Raw genomic sequence first — 27,468 nt, 5'->3', positions numbered from 1 at the left:
TCTTTATAATGCAATAGATTTGGTCAACATATCTGATGCCATAAATATTATAGACACATACCTACATACATGTTTTTGTACATGTATATGTATGCATATATTTTCCTCCCTCTGATGTTTATGATTTGAGATCTGGCATTAAGAAATATTCTGGGGCTTTTATGTGTCCTTGTTTACTTGCTCTTAAAACCTCCCCATCCCAACTCCCCTCCTTGTATTACTCTAGATGCAAAAAGCATTGCTTATGTAGGGTATGGCTAATGGATTCAGCATGGTCCAAGAGCTGGTAATTACTGACCAATCACCAAAATACCATGGTTTAAAAACACACTATAAACCTTCCTGTGAAGTTTCCAAAATTTTTATTAACATGCATGACATTAGTGGCTGTACTTATTTTGCCATAATTGAGGGTGTGTCCTGTTTCTCTAGAATAATAAGGCATTTGATGGAGTTCTCATATTTCACTTCTGGCTGAACCCGGTCTGTAAGCTCTTACAAACATAATGCATTTTGTGCTCATCTTTGAGGTAGGAAAGATTATTTTCTGAGTTTTAACTGAAAAAACAACCATACGCACACACCCAAATTTTCTATTCTCAAGTTTTTTTTTAAAAAAACAACAAAGCGAGGCCATTAACCAATGAGTGCTTTTTGAAGCCATAAAAGATTTTTCAACATTTTCTCTAGTCAGAACTTTCAATAAGGAGTTTTCCCCTTACCCCTGAATAGTCTGACTAGCAGTTCTGGTCTATTTCTACCCGAGGAGAGCTTCATTAAAAGTGAGTGTTAGGCTTAGTGTTGGGGAATGTGGAGATGCATGTATAAAAACTGTGGTCATTCTTTTTTTTCCCTTCCATTTTTATTGAGATATAATTGACACACAGCGCTGTATATGTTTAAAGTATACAGCATAATGATTTGACTTAATACATCATGAAATGATTATCACAAGTTTAGTGAACATCCATTATCTCTCTCTTTCTTTTAAATTAATTTATTTATTATTTATGTTTTGGCTGCGTTGGGTCTTCATTGCTGTGCATGGGCTTTTCTCTAGTTGCGGCGAGCGGGGGCTACTCTTCTTTGTGGTGCGCGGGCTTCTCATTGCGGTGGCTTCTCGCAGGCTTCAGTAGTTGTGGCACGCGGGCTCTAGAGTGCAGGCTCAGTAGTTGTGATGCACGGGTTTAGTTGCTCTGCAGCAAGTGGGATCTTCCCGGACCAGGGCTCGAACCCGTGTCCCCTGCATCGGCAGGCGGATTCTTAACCACTGCGTCACCAGGGAAGTCCCATCCATCATCTCCTATAGATATAAAATTAAATAAATAGAAAAATGTTTTTCCTTGTGATGAGAACTCCTAGGATTTGCTCTCTGGACAACTTTCATTTATAACATACGGAAGTGTTAATTATATTTATCGTGTTGTACGTCACATCCCTAGTACTTACGTATCTTACAGATGGGGGTTTGTACCTTTTTACCACTTTTATCCTATTCCCCTCCCCCCTCCTCTGCCTCTGGTAACCACAGATCTGATGGTGGCCACTCTTTTAATGAAAAGATGTATCATCTTCCACTTTTTTGTGCATAAATATAAGTGAAGTAATGAGTGAAAGCACTTCTGGCTGTAAGCGGACGTAGGTGTCATTCCCAACTGGGTGGATCTGTGACCGTGCGTAAGTTACTCTCTCTGTTTGCAAGCCAAAACCATCAGGCTGGAAGAGGACCAAGGGCCCTCCACTTCCATTGGCCATAGTTTCATAATTGCATAATGAATGGAATTCACCTATGACCCTAAATGCCTTATAATTTTTAACAAGATTGTAACACAGGGTTTGTTGTTTTTATACCATTTTGTTACTGTTTTAATAACTTGGGAAAGCCTGGTGTTGGTATGTAATGTGTTACATTGTCTGTTGGTTCCCACAAAACGTCTAGGTAAATTAGTCTTCTGTAAAAAATTACCTTTAAATTCCTTAGGGGAGTCTAGTGTGACTTACAGTGTGACTAAGGAGGCAGCTGTCACTCCCGCTCAGTGGAACCTCTGTTTTCCTCCTAAGAACTGCGGTGGTAACCTCGACCCTGGTGTTTCTGCTGACACTCTGCTGTCCCCTATAGCCTGCTCTTTGTGCAGCACCCAGTGTGATCCTTAAAAGTCACCTTGTTCATCACACTCAGGGGTCTTCCTTTAAGTCTCTTTTTGGTATTTCTCCTAAAAGGCCTTCCACATTACTTGATCTGAAATACCTTTCATCATCCTCTTCCACTTAGTGCTAACTCATGACTACCTGTCTCTGTCCATGTCTGTGTCCGTGCCTGTGTGTTTGTCTACAACTATCACATTTATATCCATACCCAGAACTATATATCTGTACTCATAACCATATCTCTATCTATGTCCACACCCATACTTATAGCTATATCTCTGTGTATAGTATGTGCGTGTTTATCTGTACTTTTGCACTAGAATATGCCCTCTCTGAAGGCAGAGGCTTTCTTTTTCTCATTGCTTTAATCCCAGTGCCTAGGACAGTGCCTGGCATATAACAGATGCAAAATAAGTATTTGTCAAACCGAGGAACAAATATCCCGCTTGTCAGGATTTGGGTTTTGGCTTTTATTAGCTCTGTGGACAAGTTACTTAACTTCAGTGTGACTTTATTTTCTCATTTCTCCATCAAGGACGTCATCATTTCCCTCAGAGATCTGATGTGAGAATGAAATGAGATGATACAAGGAAGAGGAGCTGCTGCTCCTGGCCCAGAAAAGGCACCAAGTTAAGGTTAATTCCCTACTTCCTCCTTCTGTCTTGCTGAGCACATTCTGACTTTCACAAATCTGTGGGCTCAAAGGGAAACACACCTATTAGTATTCACTGCTGAGTCATTTCCAGAGCTGGCAAACTTGAGCCTTTCCAGCTCTGGAAGATTATAAGCATAAACACTCTTTTCCACAGGAGAGACTGCCAAAACACAGAGCTGATTTGCCCACGAATTTAAGCATGGCAGTGGTAAATATATATATGTATATAAAGTCAATAACAATGGCAGCTTATTATTTAATTTTATTAATAGACAAAAATTGAGAGTTAAGAGCTATACTTTTGCTATCTAGGTGACATGAGCTTAAGCATTTACCCCATCACCCAGCACAAGAGATCATGTTTCAAAAATGAAAAACTTTCAGGAAGGCCTCTTTCCATTTGTATTTATAAACCAAATGTTTCCAACAGAGAATTATCTCCCTTAGAAAGAGAAACCACTTTAGTCAATAAAAGTATTACCCCTAAACATCTGCTAAGAGTCTCACATGCATTATTGCACGTATTGTTCACATGAAATCTATGAATCATAATACTGCTATACACTTATATCTATTTTGAAGTGATTTAACCAGCCCGAGGTCACAGGGCTAGTTAATGGTGGAGCCCCAGGAATCATGCTATGTTTGACTGACCCTGGAACCAGCGAGGGCCCCTAAGCACTGTACTTGAAGGCCTCAGGTGACAGCAAAGCCAGTCCCAGTGACCGTTCAATCTAAATATATAATTAAATCAAAACCAAAGATGAAAACTGAAAAACAAATATACCCAGATTTGTATAGCTTTGTATTTGTATAGCTCTTTGTTAGTTACAAATGGTCCCTTTATAAGTTGTCTCAGTCCATCCTATGTAGGATTGGGTGAGACTTTATATCACTTTATAGATGAAGGAGGAGAGGTTATACGACTTCACTGAATGCCCCCAGGTAATAACGACTAGAGCCTGGACTCCACCTTCTGACTGTAGATCCTTGTTCTGTCCCCTGCTCTCCTTGACTTTCTAGGAGAAAACCTCCTCTTCTATACTTAGAGACTTGTTACCCATTGACAGAGTATCTTCTAAGTGTCAGTTACTCTGGTAGCTGTTGTGAGCACACAGGTCTTAGATAAACACAGACACTATCCCTCCTCTCTGGAGGTCAGAGACACAGATAAAAAACAAATAAATACATACGATGTTAGTGCCCTGGTGGTGTTCGTGCCACAGACAAAATTAAAATATGTGAAGTAGACAGGGAGAACCAGGTTGGGGAGAGGGTTGAAGTTTTAACTTGGGTGGTGTGAGGAGATTGCTCTGCTAAAGAGATATTTGAATACCTGGAAGAAGTGAGAAGTTCCAGCCGTGCGCTTATCAGGAGTGATGTGGCTCCAGACAGACACGACTGCACATGCCAAGGCCCTGAGGCGATAGGAGGATTCTTGGTGTGTATGAGGAATCAGAAGGAGGCCATGGGAGCTGCATCAACCAGGCAGCAGATGAGTCTACAGCTCCGAGGGTTGTGTCTTCCACCGTGGAGGGCAAGCACCGGGAAGTTCAGCAAATCCGAGGCTTTGGTGCTGACAGACAGGCACGTGGAGGGAACCGCCCTCAGCAGGTAGAGAAGGGGCCCTGAAGTAGCGGGAACTCAAAAGCGATTCAGGCACAGATTATGTTCAGCCTCTCCTTAGAGGAGTGAATTGTGTATCGTAAATGTGATGAGCATTCACTGAGGACGGTGAAGCCCGACTGGATGAGCACCAGTTACGAGCATTTGAGGAAAAGCCCTCAGCAGGAAATGGCCGTCTCTCTCCACAGACTGAAACCTTCCTGGCAGAGACCACGCATTTTTATCATATTTCCCAGAAGAGCTCGGCTGCTCTGGGTCCGCATATATGAATTATCTAGAGTGAAGTCAAATGGGGCAAAGTCATGCGAGTCTTTTTAATTAATAGGATTCATAAGTTCTCACTGGAAGGCAGCCCTGTGGATCCCATTTTTTCCCTATTTGACATTTATGTAGCCCTCTTTACCATGTAAAATATCTTATCCCTTTTTATTGTCACAGCAAAACTGTGAAGTAGGGGAGTACGAGCGATATCGTCTTTCTCTCTTTCTCTCCCTCCCTTGAGGAAATGGAAAGTGAAATGGTATTTGATATGATGGGAAGTGCTGGAACTCCAGAGACCTCAGTGGCTTCCTCTGTGTGGCCTGGTCAGACCCCGCCAGAAGGGGACACGGTGGCAGGTCAGGCTGTGACAGTGTGGGGCGGGACAACGGGGACCCTTCCAGAATCTGCAGGCCCTCTGTGCGGCCCTGTGGGCTCCCAGGCCACGTGGATGGTGGACGGAGCATCTGGAGACCAGGGTCCAGGACCCGAAGAACACAGAGCATCTGAACAAACTTGGGGAAATCACGCTCCCGCTTCAGCCTGCCCTTCTCTCATCTGTAAAGGGGGGAGTTAAGGTTACATTTATTTAAGTAACATTTCTATAGCTCTTATTTCCGGCCAGTTGTGGTTATAAGCACTCTACAGACATTAACTTGTTTAATTCTGCAGGCGGCCCCCTGAGGTAGGTCATACTATTATCCGCATTTTACTGGTGGGGAAAGGAAGGCACGGGAGGGTGAAGCAGCTTGCTCAGGGCCGCAAGCTAGTGCCTGGTAGGGCCGGAATTCAAATCCGAGCAGGCTGGCGCCATCATCTGGCTTTAAGCTCTCACTCTGCCGCCTCCCAGTGCAAGATCTGTACGTTCCCTCTTAGCCCTCCCATCTGGCGAGGGTAATTTTATGAGCTGAGATTTCAGCCCATACGGGGAACTCTTGCTCTAATCCATTACATCAAACTGCACGCTCTGATCTGATCACCCGGCCTTCCCTTGAGGCAGTGTTGGCGTCGGAAACGTCCACTGTGTGAGTTGGCCGGGATGCTGACTTACACAGAGGTGAGAACCAGGGCCTCTGTGTACACTGATATCACCAGTGATTTCTATCTTTAAGCTAGGAGACTGTAGGTGCTGATGTAGGTGAGGTGCCTGGCCCTGGGACCCCCCCTCCTTTCTCATGAGCTCCCCTGCTCCCCTGTTGGTTCCACTCACCTCTGCTGGGATGACCCCAGGCTGTGTCACTGTGTCATTAGCGCTCACTCCCCTCAAGGTTAAGTTATGTTAAGGAGGAACCACAAGCACACCTCCTCTCCTGCTGCCCGCTGGCCCTCTCTCCTCCCCCGGAAGCTGGAACACGCTCACAGCGCCCCACAAAGAAGTAGAGCCCCCTGCACATAAGTCTGCAACCCACACTGAGGCCGGACCTGCCGGGGGTTCTTTTCCAGCCCCTACTTCATTTCACCTCTCGAGGGGCCCACGGGAAGCTCCACCCCTCCTCTGGGGACCTCTGGAGACAGTTCTTGGGGTTCTAAGGTTCCATTTTTTCTTTTTGCAGACAAAAGTACATCTTATTCCTGAACCGTAGCTGCAGATTTGAATTTCCTTTGTACTGCCGGCCTCTTTCACCCGCAGCTCTGACACAGCTGAACCTCAGCCTCACCTCCTGTCAGGTCGACTCAGGTCCATGTGGTCAACGGCCCCTCCGTCCTTGGAGTCCGGGATGCTTTGCCCGTGCGGTCCTGGATGTCTGTGATCATGGTCCCTGACCTTCCTCCTCTGAAGTGACCCTGTGTTTCTCTCTCACTCTCTGTCCCCTTGTCCTCTTTCCATGGAAAAACGAAGCCACTGTAGCCTCTTCCCAGTTACAGGAATAATCTCTCTGAAAACAGCTTCACTAGTTAAGAGCTCTCATCAAAGCCCTTTTCTTTTTCCATGCATAAAATAGCTACACAGGGGTTTGTATTCTGTTTTATGTTCGTTTTGCTAAAACACATGGCAGCTTACGATGCCTATTTTTTTACACCTTGTTTTTCACAAGGTGAAAAATACATCGTGTAATTTTTTCACATGAGAACACAGATATCTACCTGGTTCGTTTTCACATCTGTATAGTGTTTTATTGTATACATAAATCATAATTTATTTAATGGATTCTTGATGGATGGACAGTTGCTTCCAGTCATTAGCTATATTAATTGATGCTGCAAATGAACTTGAGTGTGTGTGTGTATGCGTGTGTATGTGTATGGGTGAATATATGTGTATACCTTCCTATAATTGTGCAACTCTGTGAGTATATCTGTGGAATAAATGCATAACAAAGTAACCACTGAGTCAAAGAATACATTCATTTAATTCACTTTTAATTTGCTCAACATCGATTCATTTGGCATCCAAAAAAGTTGCATCAGTTTAGTCAGCCAACAATGTTTAATATTCCCTCATTTTGTTTTTCAAGTTGCATAGGTAAACAATCTTATCACATTGTTTTAATTTGTACTTTTTAAAATATATGTGAGTCTGAGGGTCAATTTATATTTCTAAGTCTTTTGTCTTGTTTTTTCTGTCCACATACACTGCTGAGTACTCTGTTGGGTCTTTGTCTTTTTAGAATATTGATTTGTAAGATTTCTTTATATATTTAGGTGCTAGTCCTAGGTTATATGTATTGTCTTATGCTATTTTTTTTCTGAAAATGTGTTAAAATTTTAGTGTATTGAAATCTGTTCCTTAATAGCTTCTGTCTTTGTGTTTTTTCTTAAACACATTATATTTTCAGAGAAGTTTTTGGTTCACAGCGATATTGAGAGGTGGGCACAGGGGCTGCTCACATAATCCTCCTGCCTCCACACAGGCACAGCCTCCACCATCATCAGCATCCCCCGCCAGAGTGGTCCATTTGTGACAACCGAGGGGCCTCTGTCGACCATCACGATCACATCGACCCACAGTTTACAACAGGCTCCGTTCTTGGAGTTATACATTCCATGGCTTTGGACAAATGTATGATGACACATATACACCGTCACAGTATTAATCGGAATAGTTTCGCTGCCATAAAACTCCTCTGTGTTCTACCTCTTCCTCTCCCCACCCGCCTTCTACCCCGACTTGTGACAACGCCTGATCTTTCTTTCTGTCTCCACAGTTTTGCCTTTTCTAGAATGTCATAGAGTTGGAAACATACAGTAGGTAGTCTTTTCGTATTGGCTTCTTTCACTTGGTGATATGCGTTTAAGTTTCCTTCATGTATTTTCATGGCTTGATAGATTGTATCTCTTTAGTGTTGAAGAATATTTCATTGTGTGAATGCACCACAGTTTATTTCTCCACTCACTTACTGCAGGACATCTTGGCTGCTTCCAAGTTTTTGCAATTATGAGTAAAGCTGCTGTAAACATCTGTGTGCTTCTGCCTTTCTTGTTTTGCTTTGAAAGTTTTTCTCATTTCCAAGATAAATTAAAATTTAATGTCCTAATTTTCTTCTATTTGTGATTTTACTATTTGCTTCTATTTTATAATCCATTTGAAATTATTTTAGTGTTAGAATATATATTAATGTTTCTCTTCAGCTGTCTTTTGAGTTATTTTGATGGCAAGAGTTACATTTTGCACTTCTTTGAAATTTACCTAAGATGTACCAAAATGCTTGGCATGTACATAGCACTAAATACTTATTAGCTGTAATGATACATATTTGCTTTAATGAGTATTAAGCAGTACCACTAACATGTAAAGGCTGCTAATATAGTAGTAATAGCTACCATTTATCGAGCAGTTGTTATGTGCTAGGTAGATTCTATAAACTTTACCCATTTTAAATCCAACAACCTGGCAAAGTATGTATTATTGTCTCTATTTTATACATAAGAGAACTGATGATCTTGAGATCACACATCTTAAAAGTAGCAAAGCTGGGGCTTGAACACAAGTTGATGTATCTTCAAAACACCAAGATTTTCCAACACCTATTGCTGTCGATAAGTGGAGAGAGGAGGTCAGTGATGTATGGAAATACAGAGTAACCTCTTTCTGGTCTGCTAACTGGAATTTATAGTCCTAAGGATTCAGTCTTAACATCAAATATTTTATTGAATTGGATTTAAACCTCTTTACCGCCTACTGAGCCCAATGAGGTAATACTTAGTAAATGCTACATGTTGGCTTTTGGCCCAGTGCAGGGGATACGAGCACTTCGCAGTGATAATTTTCTCCTAATTGGTTGTAACTAATGCACTGCCATTCTGGAATTTGTCACTTACCTAAATGTACCTTAGCAAATGGACCATGGTCTCCACATAAATGCACATTTACACACACTAGAAACAGCTTGGTGAGAGGCAAGTGGGATGAAGAAGGATGTGCCTGAGTGGGCAGTAGGTGACCTGGTGGACCGCCACCTTCTACGAAATCTCTTTTGGATGAGGGAGGATGGCTGGAAGAACAGGAATTGGGACTCGAGAGGCCAATGGAGAGGCAAGGCTGAGCCAAAGTCACTGTGTCTCCTGGGCTAGTCTTCCTTCTTCAGAGGCTTATTTTCTCATAAGTAAAATGGAGAAGCTTGGTTAGACCTGCCACTTCAAGCTGTGCTCTGTGGAGGTTACTTGGGGTCATCGTAAGTAAGAAATGAGAGCCAGAGGGATCTGAGTGCTCTGCTCCCACTCAGGCCCATAGCTCTCTGCTTTGCCCATCTTACGGTTTCTGTGGCGAACAACATGTAAACCACTGAAAGTGAGCCTGCCCCAGAATGGCTCCAGGGAGGACATTTGAGAGCTTACCACTTCTCTCCCATCTCCAAGAGCCCCCAGTGCATGTGCTCTGATGAAGGTTGGCATGACGAGCACAGAGGATGCTGCCTGTGTGGCTTCCCAGGAACTCCCACCGGCCAGCGCACAACAGAAGGTAGGGAGGGTGGCAAAAAAGAGAAGCTGGTGGAAGTAACCTGGGTTAGTCTCGGCCCCCATGGGAGGAGGTAGACAAATGCTCACCAATAGCCATCCAGTCGCCTGTGAAATGAGCTAATATAGTAGAGGGTGGGCAGGGCATCTGTGTCACCATGAGGAGCTCCCAGGGCTGGCAGGGGCTGAGGACATGTGGAGTGCCCACCCACCTGCCCAGCTGACCTGCTTCAAGCAGTGCCAACTGCAGCCAGGGGCAGCTGTCCTGGGCCAGGGGGACATCTGATTCCTGGAAGGGCATACCAGAAGCCTCAAAGGGAAGGCATACGAGACAGATCCAGGAATCGAGGTGACATGAAACTTTCAGAGGGAGAGGCACCTTTAGCTTTCTTTTTGTTAAAATATCAATGAATTCATCTCTCTGCGTATCTAAGTCTCCCCCTTCTTTCTCTGTCTCTGTCTCTCTTTCTCTCTGTCTCTCATTTATATTCTGTTGAGCTGTGATTTTCAGTACTCCAGGGATCTTAAAGTTTCCACACCAGCTTTAGTAAAATTGCATAAGACGTCTTGATGGTAGTGTGAATTCTCAGTGCCTTGGGGCCAGGCTGAAACCCACAAGCTTGAAAGATCTGGACTTTGTAGGAGAAGCAGAATTGGAGAGAGAGAGAGAGAGAGAGAGAGAGAGAGAAAACGAATTCAGGAAGATCCACAAGGAACCTCATTTCTGTCTTTCTCGAGCTGGTGGGAAATTAGCAAATGACTTAACCTGTCTGAGTGTCATGTTCCACATCTGTTAAAAGAGAATTTAGATTAACTTTAGATTGCTAAAGCTAATAGTAATATCTACCTTCCAAATTTATTTTGAGAATTATTAGGAAAGAGTTTGAGTAGTCTAATATTTCCAAAATGAGCTCCGTAGATGGCAGCTGTAATTGTACACAGGTTAACACCAGCTCTGATGGCTGTCTTTGTCTGTGTGGCCCTGTGATCATGATTGTATTGTGTTCTGTTCCTTTTAGGCAGACGGAACCCACCATGCACATGTGGTATTGTGTCAGCATGTCGCTTTCTTGGGCTTGTTGAAAAGGTCAAAGAATACAAATTTGGAGAAAAAGTTAAAAGATTTAGTTAAGTCTGAAAAAGCAGTTGTCTACCTTCCAATTCTTATCTTTCCTCATTGCCTTTTCCACCAAAATTCCAGCCTTTCCAGGAAACCTTTCCAAATCAATCAGAAGTCAGAAGTGTGCGCTGGCATCCCCAAAATGTGAGCTCCAGAACCATCATTCATTTCTTGCCTGGTTTTGGGCACCACTTCTGGTCTGGACCGGCCACTTTCCTCTTCTGGAAATCCAGCCTATTGGACTTCATGGTTCTGAAGTCCATTCAACCCGGGTAAGTTCTGCGATTCTCTCCCTCTTCATCCTGAGACCACGGTTTCTACACTCAAATTCAGAGACCTGGTCTGATAACTCCAAAACTTATGATGGAGAAATTAAAAGAATATTTTAATTTTAAAATATTGAATATTTTAATTTTAAAATATTGAATATTTTAATTTTAAAATATTGAATATTTTAATTTTAAAATATTGAATATTTTAATATTTGAAATTGAAATGGTTTGTGGTTGGCCCCTTCTCAGAATCTTTCTGATGAAATTTGATTATGTAGATCCAGCATTTTATCAAAATTGAGGAATATTTTCTATTTTATTTTTTTAGTTGGAAGCCCTTTGGCTCTAAGCGTCAGAGAAAATGAAGAAGGGACGTGAAGCTGTTACCAGGATGGACTGCATGAAATCTCATTAACTGAGAACACAAGGGACCAGACAAAACAGATTTTGAATTAATTAGTTTGCAGTATGTGAAAGCATTGCTGAGAAATATAGGACATTTTATTGGCTAAGAAATTCCCATTATATTACTCGATGCAATGTTAAGTCAAATGATAAATGGGAATGATGTTTCTTTATTTTTGGGCAAATGATAGGTGGTTTGGGAAATACCTTATTCGGTTTTCAGCTATCTGGATGAAATTTATCAGATTCTTGCTTATTGTCATAATTTTAGGTTGTATCCTGACAGCTCTCAAGTTCTGTTCTTTAATAAATTTTTTCCTTTCCATGTGAATCCCGAGTGATCTAATGGATAACCAGACATCCCATGTTTTGTTTTATTTATTTTTTAAAATATTTATTTATTTAGGCTGCGCCAGGTCTTAGTTGCGGCACGCGGGGTCTAGTTCCCTGACCAAGGATCGAACCCGGACCCCCTGCATTGGGGAGTGCAGAGTCTTACCCACTGGACCACTTCCCCCATGTTTTGTTTTAAATGTATTGATTCCTAAAGATTCAATACTAGTTTTTCACTTTAAGATCTTTCTTTTTTCTTCAAATGTGGCTCGTGGTCATCAGAGAGAAGCTTGGCTTCTTCACCTTGTGTTTGGAGGCCCTTGCGCTTTTCCATTTCCAGCTCCGAGGTTCCCGGACACTGGGCTGCCTCTGGCTGTGCTCTGGCCGCCTCAGCAGCGCGGCTCACAGTGCGTTTTGGTTGCTGTCTCCTGACTCACAGCGTGTGTGGCGAGGTCTATGAGGAATTTTCACGTCTGTGCTTGTTAACCTTTCCTCCTTGTGTTAGAGTCGGCTTAACCCAGGGCCTTGAGAAGATTAAGCTGTAATGAAATACTCCACGTAACAGGGAGGAAACAGTAGCCCGGCTGAGCATGGAGCAATGGGGCTGAGCGAACGGGAAGAGTGTGATGGGGATGCTTGGGCTGAGCTGATGCGTGTCCCCCGCAACTTCTGTAAAGTCCTCTCCCACCCTCTTGGTCGGAGCTTCCTCTCTTCCCTGCTCACCCTCCTTCTCCTGGCTAAGCCTCCACGTGGTCTGGGACTGAGCTGAGGCCTGGCTCAGGCTGCCCCCCTGCTCTGCCCAGCACGGGGCTTGGCTTGCCGGCCGGATGTTTGTCTGTCTCCCCACGTGAATCCCTGCTTCCCAGTTCCACAGCCCCTGGCCCCAGCTGCAGGCTTGGTGGAGCCGAGGCGCTTGAAAACACCTGCCAGGAGCTTCCCTGGTGGCGCAGTGGTTGAGAGTCCACCTGCCGATGCAGGGGACACGGCTTCGTGCCCCAGTCCGGGAAGATCCCACATGCCGCGGAGCGGCTGGGCCCGTGAGCCATGGCTGCTGAGCCTGCGCGTCCAGAGCCTGTGCTCCGCAACGGGAGAGGCCACATCAGTGAGAGGCTCGCATACCGCAAAAAAAAAAAAAAAAAAAAAAGCACCTCCCGAATCTCACCTATGATCAGATGGGTAGAGAGGGACATGGTGCTATCTCAGCAAGGAGGTGTGTAGACACAGACTCCCTTCTCTCCTTGACGGGGCCTGACTGTGTTCGCCCTTCTCTTCACATCTGTTTCTACCTGTCACGTGCCCCACACCTGGCTGTCTCTCCAAATGTGGATGAAGCCCCGAGAGGAGCAGCTGGGCCTCAGTCACCAGGACAAGCTGTCTGCAGAGCACGTGAAGCTGGCTCTGGGGACCCGCCTGCCCCCGCGGCCTGGCCTCCGGGCCCGGCCGGCTCTCTGGGCTGCCCCTGATCTTCCCTCCTCTGCCCATCTTTCTAGAATGAGAAGGAAGGAGGGAGAATGGAAGGTGGTTGAGCTCCTTTTTTGGTTTTTTTAGATGTTGGGGGTAGGAGTTGATTAATTAATTTATTTATTTTTGCTGTGTTGGGTCTTCGTTTCTGCATGAGGGCTTCCTCCAGTTGTGGCGAGTGGGGGCCACTCTTCATCGCAGTGCACGGGCCTCTCACTGTTGTGGCCCCTCCCGTCGCGGAGCACAGGCTCCGCTCGTGCAGGCTCAGCAGCCATGGTTCACGGGCCCAGTTGCTCTGTGGCATGTGGGATCTTCCCGGACCGGGGCGCGAACCCGTGTTCCCTGCATCGGCAGGCGGATTCTCAACCACTGCGCCACCAGGGAAGCCCTGAGCTCCTTTTTTTTAAAAAAAAATAACCCATGGATTGGAGAAATCTGAATAAGTTCGTAGGGTCAGGGCAAAGGAACCAAGGGAAGGAACAAGATGGGAGGCGTAGGGAAGAGCAGAGCTGAAGCAGAGTCCTGAAAGTGGTGGAGACAGGGTGGGATTGTTATAATGAATGGGGGAGGGACTTGGCTGGACAAGTAAAACAGCTACTGTGTTCCGTTGTGTCAGGAGAGACGGGACAAAAAAAATCATTCAGAGAAAATTTGTGTCAGGGCTTATGTTTCTTTATCTTATTTTAAAATCCAGGCCAGTTTATCATTTTATCAATTTCTCACTCACTCTCTTTTGAACACTTAAAGTTATTTAAATTTTTGATTATTTCCTTGCTTTGGGTTAGTGGCTCTCAACAACAGGTCACATGACCTGCCCTAGGACACCCTCTCACTGCTTTACCCTGGGCTGGAGAGGGAGGGGTTTTTCCCTCTAAATCTTCAGTGGGTGCTGCGTGACCCAGCGGATTCAGAAATGGGAAAACTGATTGGCATCTTAGCCTGAATGAGCAGGATGTTTGATGTTGTTGCTGAAGAATACTGTACATTTAAATGCAAATTACCTATGATTTTTCACAGCCTAGAAATAATGTCTTCTGAAAGCAGAGAAAGAAAATCTATTAAGCTTTCTGAAAGATATTGATTAAATGGGCACATGCTTCAGCCCTCCCGGGGGGCAGGGGCAGGGAGGGCACTGATACCTTCTGGAACCTGCAGAGCAGGGGTTTAGTTTGGACGATGTCATCACTATATGTTGTGCCTCACTTTCCCTCCTTTGTCAAGGGAGAGATGTACGTTCCGGGTGAGCTTGAATGGACAATGCTGTTTGCACGTCATTAACTGGATCATCTTAAGCCTCCTTACTGGCTCGAATTTAGACTGTGTGGGACAAATAAATAATCCTGAAATTTTCCAGAGCCCGTTGCCGCTGGATGGACAGGGACCCTCCCTCTGTGACACTGAGACATCCTGTGCTCTTCGTCACCAGTCCTCCGTCTCCTCCGTGTCACTCTCGTCCCTGGCATCTTCAGCTCCATCAGCCTGTGACTGCAGCCACGACGCCCTGGAGTGGCCCCAATTGCTGAGCAAACCACTCCAGCTACTAGAAAACCATGTCCCTCTCGCCTGCTCGCCTCACGCTGTCAATACCTGTTGCCATGGAGCTGTCTGAAGGAGCCTTATTGCTGTCTTAGTATCAAGTCCTCGTGGAAAGAAGTCCAACGTTTGTGCAGGTGTGCCAGTAGCCAGATGTGCACAAGCCACCAGCAGGAGTGTGTGCCAGGGAGGTGCTGGAACTGGCCCAAAGCAAAAGAATGACCACCGTCCCAATCCAGCACCAATCTTGGTTAACTGAGACTCTAATTAGTTTTTGCTGTGTCTAGACTCACAAAGTTTCTAGCAAAGACCTCTGTCTTTCCCTGGCTCTACCTCTGGCCACACTGGGGATCAGATATGCTCTGCCATATCCCTCAGCTACATCGTCTTCACTCCCAGCTCTCAGTTCAACCAAGACTCCTCTCTCTCTTTCCCATTACTACACAAATTTTCCCCTCTGCATCAGTGCCTGCCAGCAGTCCCCAGTGGTGTTGCACTGTCTATACTAGCAGCATCCTGGAGGCTCTGAAGGCCTCTGCTGTACAAAGTCCTCTGGGCTCCTTGAATATGAACAAGTTGTTTTCTGAGCAAACAATCAGGAAACCGGGGCAAACAAGTTTACTGGTGGGACAAAGGGACAGACCATTTGTAATTAGGAGTCTCCAGAGGAATCCTGAAATCTGGGCTGATGCAGCTGAAAACTCTGCCCTCGGGAGGGAAATGGGTTAAAGCACGTTCGGAAAACAGGCTAAGCTTGGTCACAGGAAGCCCTCCGACTATGCCAATGACGTGGACAAAACGCAAGCATCCCACTATGCGCCAGATGCTGTAGGAGGGGCTCGCGTATGTTACCTGATGTTCATAAAACCACAACCCAGGCAGGATCATCTTCACGTGGAGATGATAACATTGCATCTCCCCGACGTGACTTTGCCCAAACACACACAGCCGGCAAAGCGTGCCGACATAGCTCTAACCCAGTTGAGACAGGTTACGAAGCCAGATCTTGTCACACTGCCATGTGCCAGGGACACATCCAGTCATCCTGATCCCTTTTCTGGTCCAGGTCACCCCTTCCAAGGACCACATGGTCTGTATCCCATAAGAATCAGATTCTGATATATCAGCCCTCTTCATAGCAAGACTGCTGATGCTCTTGCCTTTGTAACTTGGGATCTCATCTTGAGTCTCATTTCCAGATTTCCCTGACTTTGGGCTTGTGCTTTACCCTCTTCCTCAACCCTCTTACTCTTATACGAGAGGACGCGTTTGTTTTCTTTGATCTGATGTTCCCTGATCCACCTCCATGAAGGTCTGAGCTCACCCTGGAGGCCTCTGGCTCCGACTGACCCAGCTCAGTCCTGGGACCTAACCTGTCATGGGACATCTTGACCCCCTGCCCCATCTGCATTCTCTGCCATCCTGCAACGTCAGGTGGCAGTCAAGTGTGAGGTAGGAGTCCTCCAAGAGGCACTTAGAAGAGGGAGAAAGTGGGCCCAGAGCAGCAGGAGCTCTGCTCGGAGACCCCGAGGTGATGCACTTGGCCACGGAGTGAGAGGAGAGGCGGTCTGTCACACAGTGCATCCCCGGCAGCCGTCAAAGGGGAGCTCTACCCTTACTGGGACAGAGCCTGAGGCATCTGGGCTGCAGATATGCCTTTATTGACTGCTTGACCCACTGTTCCACATGGCCACCCACTGTCTTAGTCAGAGGCTTGTGGTATCTTGACCGGCCCTCGTGGGCTGACTTTCCTGGCATAGCCTGTGACGTTATGAATGGCTCACGTCGAATCTGACCTCTTAAATGCTTCCAGTTTTGTGATTTGCCTAATGGAAGCAGAGAAGACAAGCTATTTCAGAATATGCCAATAAAATTGCTCATGGATTGAAAGAAACACTGGACCTTTTGATTTATACCAACACACAATGCTGTTTGTCAAATATGCTTGGAGGTTCTCCTCTTGAAATTTCAGGCTGTAAATAAGACAAGCATATTTGCCTGGGGAGTACCTGCCTCCATACCCCCATTTTGATAATTAGTATAATAAAATCAATATGGTGGAAACTGATAGCCTGACAAGAAAGAGGAATGTTGTGGCTGGTTCTTTGAATTAAACCTGGCATATGCTGGATCGGGAGCTCTTAGATGGTGCTGCGGAGGTATTTTGATAGCTATTTGTAAAGAGTTGATAGATTATTATTTTAAGAAAAATTCAGGGAATACCCATGCTCTTTGTGGCTGCAAAGGGAAGAACTAAATCTTATTTTTGGGCAGTGGAGGGTACAAATTTCAGCTCACTATAAGCTTCATTCAACAATGGAGAGCTCTATTTTGAAATGAATTAACCATCACTGGACTGTCGTGTCCTAAGTATATCGTGGGTTGTTGTGTTTGGCTAAGATGACCTCAAATGTCACTTTGAACTCTGAGATCCTGTGATTGTTTTCTAGACACGTTCAATGGAAGAGAAAAAGACAAAAGGCAAGGTGTGAGGAGGTATATTTCATTTTGTTTTCCCACAATTTTTATCAAGGAAAGTAGAACCACTCTGAGTAAGGAGAAAACAAAAATTTTAACATGTATATAGTTAATAATTCATCCCATAAATAAGGATTTCAACATCTCCCGTAATCTCACCATCCACACCTAACAACTATTTTCACTGCTTTGTATTCACAGAAAACATACAATTTTCACGGTTTGGGATTATCGTGCAGTTGTAATCATGGCACAAAGAAGATTGGGTAAAAATCAAGTTTTTTGAGTTTCCCTTCAGATAATTAGGAATAGAATAATTCCTTAGTCTCATTTTATGTGGGAACTAACAATATTATAAATCATAATGTTTATTAATAAATGTATATCAATAATGGAATTGTGTACACAGTTATGAATAAATAACATTCCTCTTTAGGTATGTCTATTTCCTGCTAGCAATTGTTTTCGGTCTTATGTTATCTACAGCATATATATATATATATTTTTTTTTGGTACGCGGGCCCCTCACTGTTGTGGCCCCTCCCGTTGCGGAGCACAAGCTCCGGGCGCGCAGGCTCAGCGGCCATGGCTCACAGGCCCAGCCGCTTCGCGGCATGTGGGATCTTCCCGGACTGGGGCACGAAGCCGTGTCCCCTGCATCGGCAGGCGGACTCTCAACCACTGCGCAACCAGCGAAGCCCGATGGCACCCATCTTGATGGAATCCGTTTGTTTGGGGACTGTGGTGTTTTGCTCTGGCATCCACAGGACATCCCCGTTTCTTAATCTGGCAGAAACAGTTGACACGTCTTCTGCATGTACTCTTCTTTTTCTTTTTTTTTAAATTAAATTACTTTTTTTTATATACAGCAGGCTCTTATTAGTTATCTATTTTATACATATTATGCAGGTACTCTGGATCTGGACTTGACAAGTATTCTCTGGGGATTGGATTTTTGGAAAAGAAAAAATAAGTTTGACAATAGGGAACTGGGCTTGCAGATGGCTGGTGTACGAAGTACAGCCTCAGAGAAACAGATGAGGTCAAGTTTGCAAGATGAACCTACATGTAAAACAAGGGCACTGTGATGAATGAGCGTGTGTGTGTGTGTGTGCACATGTGCACTTGTGCACACTGGTGGTAGAGTTGTGTGGAAGGGGATGAAAACTCAGCAAGATTGGGAGAATGCAATGGCTGTGTTTCAACTTTGGGTTTACCAGGACAGCAGCAATTTGCCTGACACATATTCCTGTGTATAAAGTTTGCTGAATTGATTTCATAGGTATAAACAAAATTCATAGAAGAGAAATTAAAATCTAAAAATCTAATTGAAGAATTAAGGGAGATCACAGGTAAAGCACTTCCTGGAGTGTTGACCACATGTCAGAGCTCACGTCCCCAAGCTCCCCACTCTTTTTGGTGGTGCTGACAGTTCAAAAAGGCCCTATCCTAGGTAGGGTGTTTGTGGCTCTTTCTTGGTGTCTAGTGCCTTTAAAAGGGCATTTCCTGTCCACAAAACCCCATTTAAGGAGCACATGGAACCCAGTGGGGAGCTCACTGATGTGGCACAATTCTGGGTTGTTGTTTTTTTTTGCGGTACGCGGGCCTCTCACTGCTGTGGCCTCTCCCGTTGCGGAGCACAGGCTCCAGACGCGCAGGCTCAGCGGCCATGGTTCACGGGCCCAGCCGCTCCGCAGCATGTGGGATCTTCCCGGACCGGGGCGCGAACCTGTGTCCCCTGCATCGGCAGGCGGACTCTCAACCACTGGGCCACCAGGGAAGGCCACAATTCTGGGTTTTGAAGTGAAAAGACCTGGGTGTCAATTCCAGCTCTACCCTCTGCAAGGGATACCTCAGTGCCTTCTCCCCGTCTGTGCACAGGGATAATAGTCACTGCTTCCTGAGGCCATCCTGAGGATTGTATGAAATGCTGTGATCTGCATGCTAAAGTGGAAGTGAGGTAGTTTTCTTGCTCAAATGTCCCAGGAACTTCCTTATGGTGAGAGTTTGGACAAATGCATCATTCCCAGCCAGAGTTTGCTCATCTGTAAAATGGGGATGATTCCCCCTTGTCTCCCAAGATGGTGACGATTAAACGGAATAACTCATGTAAAGTGCATTAGGCAGAGGAGGCACTTAATAAGCAGCTGCTATTAGACTTGCTGAGAGACAGGGATCAGTTTAGTCACATGACCTGGTATAGGGTCATGATTCCAGTACCGGAAAAGCACCAAGAAACGGGAGCTGACTTCTCTACTGCCTGTGTCCCTAGCGCCTTCCCAGTGCACTTACTAAATCAACCAAACTATACGTAGAACCAAAGAGGCAGAGGGAGAACGAGCGCCAGACATACAGCCATCTTGAACCTTTGGTGGACCAGGCCCAGGCTCCTTCCGGGGCACAGAGACATGAACCAGACATGGGTGGTGATTGCCTGCAACGGCTCAAGGACAGCTCTCTGTTTATGCCTGACAGAAATACACCCAAGATGCATGTGGCTGGCAGAAGGGCCTTTCGGGTGAGTCATGTGTTCTCTTTTCATCAGACACAGAATACAGAGATGTTCCTTCTCCACTGTGAGGTTTCATGGTGTTCAGTGAGCATGGTTGGTCTACTAGCTCATACTTTGTAGCATCAAAAATATTCAGGAGATCAGCCAAAGGAGAACATGAACAAAGTGGTGTGTACCTCCTGTGTGATCTCATGAGGGTCACCTGGTAGGGCTCTTGGGGAAAGGTGGATGGCTGTGTGGTGCTGGGGAACGTGCCCTTGGGGGTGCTGTGCCTCCACTGGATGTTAGATGATGACAGGCATCTGACCCCCGTGTGCTCCGATTTTCCCCATCCATTGATACCTGTGGGTCTGCTTTTGCTCTTCCCACTTCCCTCTTGGATGGAGGAGGAAAGCCGAGTGGCACTAGTATTGGGCGCTCATGGAGACTCTGGCCGGTCTGTCCACCTGCCACGACTGCTCCTTCGAGGCTGGTGTCATTCTCAGCGCTTTAGCAACGAGAAAACTAAGACTCGGAAACCTTGATTTGTCCAGAGCCACAGATCAGGAGGCAGGAGAGACAACATTTAGATGCTGGGCTTTATTCATCGCAAATCAAAGCCCTTTCACCATCTATGAAACTCTCCTGCTTGGCTCACAAGCAATTGAGTCTTAATAATAGATAATGTTTATTGAGTCTTCACCCTGTACACTCATTATGTATGCTGTCGTCCTTCAATAATCTCACAAGGGAAGATTTATAAACCACTAATGTGATGTCTGTTTTACAGGTAATGGAATGGTGCCCCGTAGCTGAGTTAAGTAACTTGCTTAAGGAGACAGCTCATCAGTGATGGAGTTAGCATTTGAACTAAGGGATGGGGCCATCTTTTTAACTATGAAGGTATGTAATCTCCCATTTTTCTTTGATCTTTGCCTCAAATCTTCTTGGTCTGTTCACAAGTTGCATCTCTATTGAAAAACTGAAGCAATTACCGAGAGTTTCTGACCTGCATCCTTACTAATTCATGCACAGCCTCAGTCTGTTACAGAGGATAACACATTTGCCATGTTGAAAGTGAAGTAGGAGCCCATTCATTAAGAATATGAGCTCCTGAGAGCCAACCCCCAGAAGTCTCTGCAGGACTTGACACCAGAGGGGACCCTGTTTATAAATTTTGCTCATAGCTGTGTACCGCTCACACCTGTGGGATCCCTGGTTGAATGCAGTTCCCAGATGGACTTGACTTCTTTCTCTTCACCGATCCTCAAGGCAGACAGTGACAGCAACAATTGGAAAGATCCTCATTTCATGTAATTTAGAAACAGAGACAGTCTGAAGGCCTTGCTGATTTAATTACGCCGTGTAAAGTGGGCGATGCATGGCACACGACTGACAGCTGATGGGAACCTCGAGTGGATATCCTTGTTTTCATCTCCTGAAATCATGCTGACAAACCTCAGGGGGGATTCTGATAGGACAATCGTAAACAGACACTCTTCTTTAACTGCCAGGGTAAATTACCAGGTAATTTTGGTGGAATCTTTTGTCAATATAACATGATCTCTCTTCCTGTCTTTCTTTCCTTCTTTTTTCCCCTTCTATCCTTCCAAGGTTGTCTGTCTGCCAGTAGGACGGTGAGAGGAACAGATGAGTTCTCTTTGATCAGGTATTTGTTGAGGATGCAGTTTCTCATTTATAGCTAGCCCGAAGCATTCTGAGCAGGGTGGTGATGAGTGCATGCCCCTCAAACCTGAAGACTTGCCCTGTGTGGGGAGCGATTGTCAAGCCTGAAAGGGAAATGTGTCCCGGGCTTACAGAGATGTCGCCAGTCGTGTTTTTAGTTTGGTGGCTGGTCATCCAGAAGCTCTGAGTCATGTTGGAAACCTATGGTAACTGTATTCTCTGCCTTTTATTTTGGCCTTTCAGATCATTGCAAAGCAAAAGCACAAGACTTCATTCCACCCCATAGCAACCCCTCCTCCCATGCACACGTCTCCCAGCTCCCCTGACCTCACGCAGCATACCTGGACCACACATTCTGGCCCCACCAGGGGCTGCCAGCCGGTCCCTCCCCACCACACTGGGCTTGCTCTTGACCTTGGTTGGAGGGTTCCCTCAGCAGCTACGTGACTTAGTTCTTCAGCTGGAGCTTTTGATCTAGCCAGGAGGACACAGGTCTATGGATAACCCATAGGTCAATAGTTTCATGGGCAAGGGTAGTCCTTGATGAAAGTGTCACTCATGTCACCAGAGGAGAAGCACTGGAGTGACGGCAGAAGAGGAACTGTGACATCATTGGGATAGCTGTCCTCATCTCCTTGTGCATTTTCTTTACAGAACCTCAAGTACAGCTGACTGACTCCCTTTGCTTCCTTCAGCTGCCTTCTTCTGATCAGCTTAAACCTGAGCATGTAGCCCTTCTTCTCTCCTCCCACACACGGGTCCACCGAGGCTGCCTCCCCCGGGTCGGTGGAGCCAAGTCCTGTGTAATCCGGCCACATCTCGTTGCTCCTGTCAAGCTGCTCTGATGACATCACTGGTCATCTCACCCCATTGACCAGCTGGGCCCTGCACTCCCTTCTGCCCTCAGGTGATGGTATCACAGCGGATGCATCCAAGCGTCCTTCATGACAGTTTGCTCCCCTGGAGGATGAACCCCATTACCTTTCTCATTCTTCAAGATGAGGTTGGAATCTTCCATCCTCCAGAAGCTCGCCTTGACCTCTCAACCCACAGTGCTATCAACAGCAATGGCCAACATTACCATTTTCTGTCCTCAGAGTAATGCTGTGACTTAGGTATTATTATTATTCCTACTTTTTGGACAAGATGATTGAGGCTCAAAATGGTTATGAGTTGCCTACATTTCAACTCAGTAATAATAAAAATAACAAGCATTCATCAGGTGTCTACTATGCACTCTACACTGACCTAATTCCTATGCATTTTACCTCATTTAAGTCTTGAGAAAACCCATGCAATAGGCACTGCTATAGCCCCATTTTACAGATGAGAAAGTGAGGCCAAGAGAGACCAGATGCCCCCGTGGTGGAGCCAGGATTTGAACATTCATGAGGATAGTCCAGCTGCTCACCTAGCTCCATAGTCTATTTTCCTAGACTGTATACTAAAATATTTCAGTAACTGGCAGCTGTTGTCTTTTAGTAAAAATTTGTTACGGGTATTGGGAAAAATGCCACTTTTTTCCCAATCTGGCCCCAAGGCTTGTATCTTTCTTGTAAGGAAATCTACATAGACATGCATCAGAGGAGGCAGAGTCACATTTACAGCATTTCTCTGTGATGGGGCCATCGTAATGCATAACTTACACAGGTACATTCAGATCCAGAATTGATTAGACAATCGTTAAAATGGAAATAAATAAAATAATTTGTCTCACTTTATGTTTGCTTAATTGCCCCAGTCCACGTGCGAATGTGTAGCTAAAAATATGGCTTCTATCAACTTGTGTTTTGCATCTTGCTCCCTGGTTCAGCTTTTTCTGCCCCTAAGTAACTTTTACATACTTCAGTGCTTTAGAAATAGCTTTATCTGAGCTAATGACATGAAAATTGAAGTAATGTATACTCAATTGTACATAATAGGGTTGTAATTCCATGGAGAGATGCCTGAGTGCTTTTGCTAATGTCATGAGAAATTCAACACGGAATTCCAGGCTCCAGTTAACAGTCGTGATGGTTTGATGGGTTTGTCTGTGAGGCGATGTGAGCTGACTTCCCTTCAGGATGCTGCTTTCAGTGAGGTCCCTCTAAAGAGCAAAGCGAGTGGAGAAAGAGAGGCAATGGTGGGGTCTACCAGCTCCTCGCATGGCTTTAGGACACTCTGTTCCTGACATTGCCGTGTCTCCTGCTGGACTCCCATCCTGCCCGTGAAGAATACCACTCCAGAGTCCTTCCTGGGGTAAAGTGTGTTCAATGGAGATAGACATTCTCCAATCATCATAACATGGTGTTATTTTCAATATGGGTCATTTGCCAAGACTTTTATTAGTGATAAGAAACCATGGGCTAGGCATCACACCTCAGCAGCACATCCCTATCTAACTATTAAGAGCCCTCTTTTTCTGCCACAATTGTACTCTACAAATACTAAATGACTGCAAGACTGCACACTCAGTGGGCATCTTGGTGTCCCCTCAGGCTAAGGGGTCCTCAAAGGAGCCCACTGTGAGGGCTGGTAGAGGGCTGGTAGATCTGAGAGGTTTCTTGATTGGAGGTGGCAAGGTCAGTGTTGCTGGATAACAGGACCAAAATCATTGTCAGGAGGACTCAAGGTACTAGCCAGAAGCTTACGTAGGGTCTGGTGGGGAGTCTGGAGTGGAGCTGAAAGAACAAGAGTGATGATGGGGGAGGAGAGGGCTGGAAGCAGGATGAGCTGTGATGTCTTGACTGGAAAGTCAAGGGAGAGTGGTTCAAGGCCAAAGGTGAGGGTGGTCAGATTCTTGAAGTAGTATAAATGCCCATCCCCCCAAAAAAAGTCCCAAATGATACTTGATCTGGAGGAAGAGACTGACAGGTGATTAGCTAAGCTGCCCTCACCCCAGGAGGCAGCAGGAGACACAGGGGTTGCAGCACAGTGGAGGCAGAATGGGGAGAGAGGGCTGCAGGCAGCCTGCACCAGGAGATGGGAAAAGGGGCCGCTGGGCTTTCTCACAGGGAAGAGTGGGGACCAACAACTCTGGGGGCTTGCCACGTGCCAAGCACGGGTCTCATTCACTCCTCAACACCCGAGGGGCACGGTGCATCTGTCCCCTCATCTTACAGAGGAAGAGCTGGCCTCACGGAGCTCAGGGAGCAGACGAGAGCTCCCAGGCCGTGTTGGAATCAAAGCCTGCATCCTCCGGTTCTCAGGGGAAAGGCTGTAACTTTGAGGCATTGGCAATGTTTGAATGGGGCTTCACAGCTTCCTTAGGATTGGGGCGAGTAGGGAGGTAGAGTGGAGAGAGGGTCAGGGCAACACGGTGGAGGAGCTGCTGAGAGAGGTCACGGAAGAGCCCAGAGGCGGGAGGGAAGACCGCAGAGACCTAGGGGTCATTTGGTGGGATCGGGGCAGAGAGAGGTGGCAGTGGGCGGGGCTGCCCCCTCTTTCCCTTCTGTTTTCTGCTTTGCTTCACCCTCAGCATCTCCTGAAAACGCAGCTCTTCCTATTAGGTCTTCAGGCTTTTGGTCGTGAAGGAGGTGAGGGGTGTGTGTGGGGTGGGGACGGAGGAAGTGAGGGGACATCCCGGTGACAGGACCCCTCCATGTGTGGCCCCTTGTGTTCCCAGGGCTGGTCCCGCTGTGGAAGAAAGACCCTTCTGGGGTGGGACTGTCCAGGCAGTGCTGGCTGAGGGACCCCGTGCAGAGCCCAAGGAAGAGCAGACACCCTCGCTCTGCACCCGAAGCCTTGGGCCTCCCTGGCCAGACCCAGCCACTCTTTTCATCTGCACTGTGCTCCCCTCACCTGCCCCGGATTACACTTCTTGATGCTCAGGGCTCAGCCAGCTTGAACCTTCGTAAGCACCAGGAGTCTGTCCGCATTTGTCAAGTTCAAGGATTATGGCTCAAGTCTTCTAATTACCTTCATCATTTTTTACCTCGATGCCTCAAAGTGTGGCTTCCCAAGCTTTTCTGTTAAAGGAGGTTTCTTCAGAGGAAACATTCTTAACCTCATTGGCTTAATTTTCTTCTCAAAAGGTGTACTGTCCTTCTGAGGTTTAGGCCACCATTTCAGCGAGTCCCTGCTGAGATTTTAGAGTTCCTTCTGTGAGCTTTCGTGGGGAGGAGATTCCTGTCCCCTCTGTTGAACTCCCCCTGGGCCTACTGTGCCGCAGCCTGGGAGGAAAGACCCTCCTCCTACGGCCCTCCGCATTTGTCAGTGTGTCAGGAGTGTCCCTGCACAGAGGATGGCGAGTGGAGGAGAGCCCAGCATGGGGGGACTTTGCGAAGTGGTGGGAAGAGCCTTGTGATGGGGGCTCTGTTCTCTTCTCTGCCTGTGCGACTTCCATGCATGAGTTGCTTTCACCTTCCTCCTGTGTAAAATTAAAATAAGACAATCTTACTGCCCTGAGCTGTAGCCAGGATTGAAAGAGATGCTGTTACATCAAACCCCAAGCCAAGAGCTGAAGGCACGTCCGGCACATTCAGGCATCACCACGTCAGTGAGCCTTCCTGTCCTTCTGTCTTTTCAGTTGAGCTCAGCAGCACTTTCACTTTCTCACTCTCTTTTCTCTCTGCAGCTTGTCTTCGTTTGTTTCTGCATATCTGAGAAACAATGATAGCGTGGTCTACCGTTTCATCCAAATATAAAGACAGAAAATCAGTTTTAACAGATATACTGATTTCTTCTGTTTGTTAAACATCGTACAATTTGGAAATGACCTTCTTGTTGGTTATTATTACTTCACCATTCATTCAACAGGTATTTCGTGTCTGGATCTCCCGTTCTGATTTTATCCAGCAATATCTTCTGAAGTGTCAACATGAGGACTTTTCCTTCACAGGGTTGGATGCTGGGACCCAGGGTCTTACTCAAGGTCACAGCCGGGCTCTCTAGTTCTCTGTCCAGTGCTTCTTGGTGCCCAGCACACTGAATGAAGCTGGTTAGTGACAGAGATGCCTTGGTCAGGAAATGAGGGGAAGCTAAGTGTGCTGTAGAAAGCCTGGTGCCTCCTAAGGAGGGGTCTTCTCATTAGGATGATTTACAATGTGATTTTCATTCTAAAGAGCTGCCAGCTCCTGAATGATATTTGTGAAATACTTAACCCTGGGGGGCTCCTTCGGATATGCAGAAAAATGTACCATAAATCATTTTGTCTTATTTTTCAAATGCAAAGACATGAATTATGTCCTCATGAGGTGTGCCAAATTACGTGCACAGGAAGCTGCACTTTTATTAAAAATTTTAACTAAAGAATGCATTGGACTAATGAGGTTACTGATCCTGTCTGCCCAGTTTCCTGGAGAGGGGCTGGGGAAGACCAGGCTGGGCCATTGGCCAAGGAGACCAATTTCAGGTGGTTTCTGAGCGGGGTGTACAAGTGCCCATTGGCTGCTGGGGTGTGTGCCCAGGGGTGTAGATGCTCCGGGATGCACCAGCACGCACTTGTCCTCAGATCAGTGCATCCACATGTGCTATCCCCCAAGGAACAAGCAGAGAGAAGAAAGCATATGGAAAGTTAAGAGCCTGGTGCCTGCAACAGCTGTGCAAGAGGCAGGAACAAGGAAGAAGCAAAGCTGACCAGCCTTGGGCTCCTTCCCCGTGGAATGGCCTTCACTGCACACGGTTTGTCCAGTGGTCATGGTGGAACGTGATGGTGTCTCATGAGCTTAGGATCTGGGACAATTGGAACTTTGGTGAGATGGGGCTTGGGCTGTTCCACAACCTGTCACCCTTCCTTCCCCACCCCCATCCTGTGGGACGTTGAGCTCAGGGCAGCTGCTTCCACCAATGCACCTGGTCAGGTCAGCCCCCTGCCAGGCAACTTGGGTCCATAGGGCTGCCCATCAGGCCATCTGGCCAGTCCCTCTGTGGGCTTTAAGGACACCAAAGCTTCCATAGGCTCTCTCCTGATGCCACCTGGCTGGGAGATAGTGGAGGGAGAATCCATTTCATCATACCCCATTGCCTAAAATAATGGGTTGGTTTGGGCAAGTGACTTAACTTCTCTGGGTCTCTGTTTTCTTCTTTTTAATATCCCTTCTCTAATAGCCTATGATTCTCAGTTCCAAAAATGGGCTCTTCCTGTATGAGCTGCATCATAGCAGAGTAATTCAGCTGGAGTCTTCTT

General features: G+C 46.1%; 1 protein-coding gene across 1 annotated transcript in view; it reads left to right on the top strand.

Moving 5' to 3' along the window:
- LOC149746251 (UMP-CMP kinase 2, mitochondrial-like) overlaps positions 1 to 11,738 on the top strand; it is a 36,861-nt gene extending 25,123 nt beyond the window's left edge. Inside the window, exons 7-9 of the mRNA XM_089901794.1 lie at positions 2,684 to 2,783; positions 10,785 to 10,975; positions 11,304 to 11,738. The gene's annotated coding sequence lies outside the window, so the exon portion shown is untranslated. The remainder of the gene's footprint in view (positions 1 to 2,683; positions 2,784 to 10,784; positions 10,976 to 11,303) is intronic.
- The last annotated feature ends 15,730 nt before the right edge of the window (positions 11,739 to 27,468 follow it).

The sequence above is a fragment of the Delphinapterus leucas genome, chromosome 19 (assembly GCF_059928025.1).
Source record: "Delphinapterus leucas isolate spDelLeu-1000000601 "Yukka" chromosome 19, BTC_Dleu_Yukka2, whole genome shotgun sequence".
Classification (NCBI taxonomy): Eukaryota; Metazoa; Chordata; class Mammalia; order Artiodactyla; family Monodontidae; genus Delphinapterus; species Delphinapterus leucas.
This window is presented reverse-complemented; position numbering and strand designations above follow the sequence as displayed.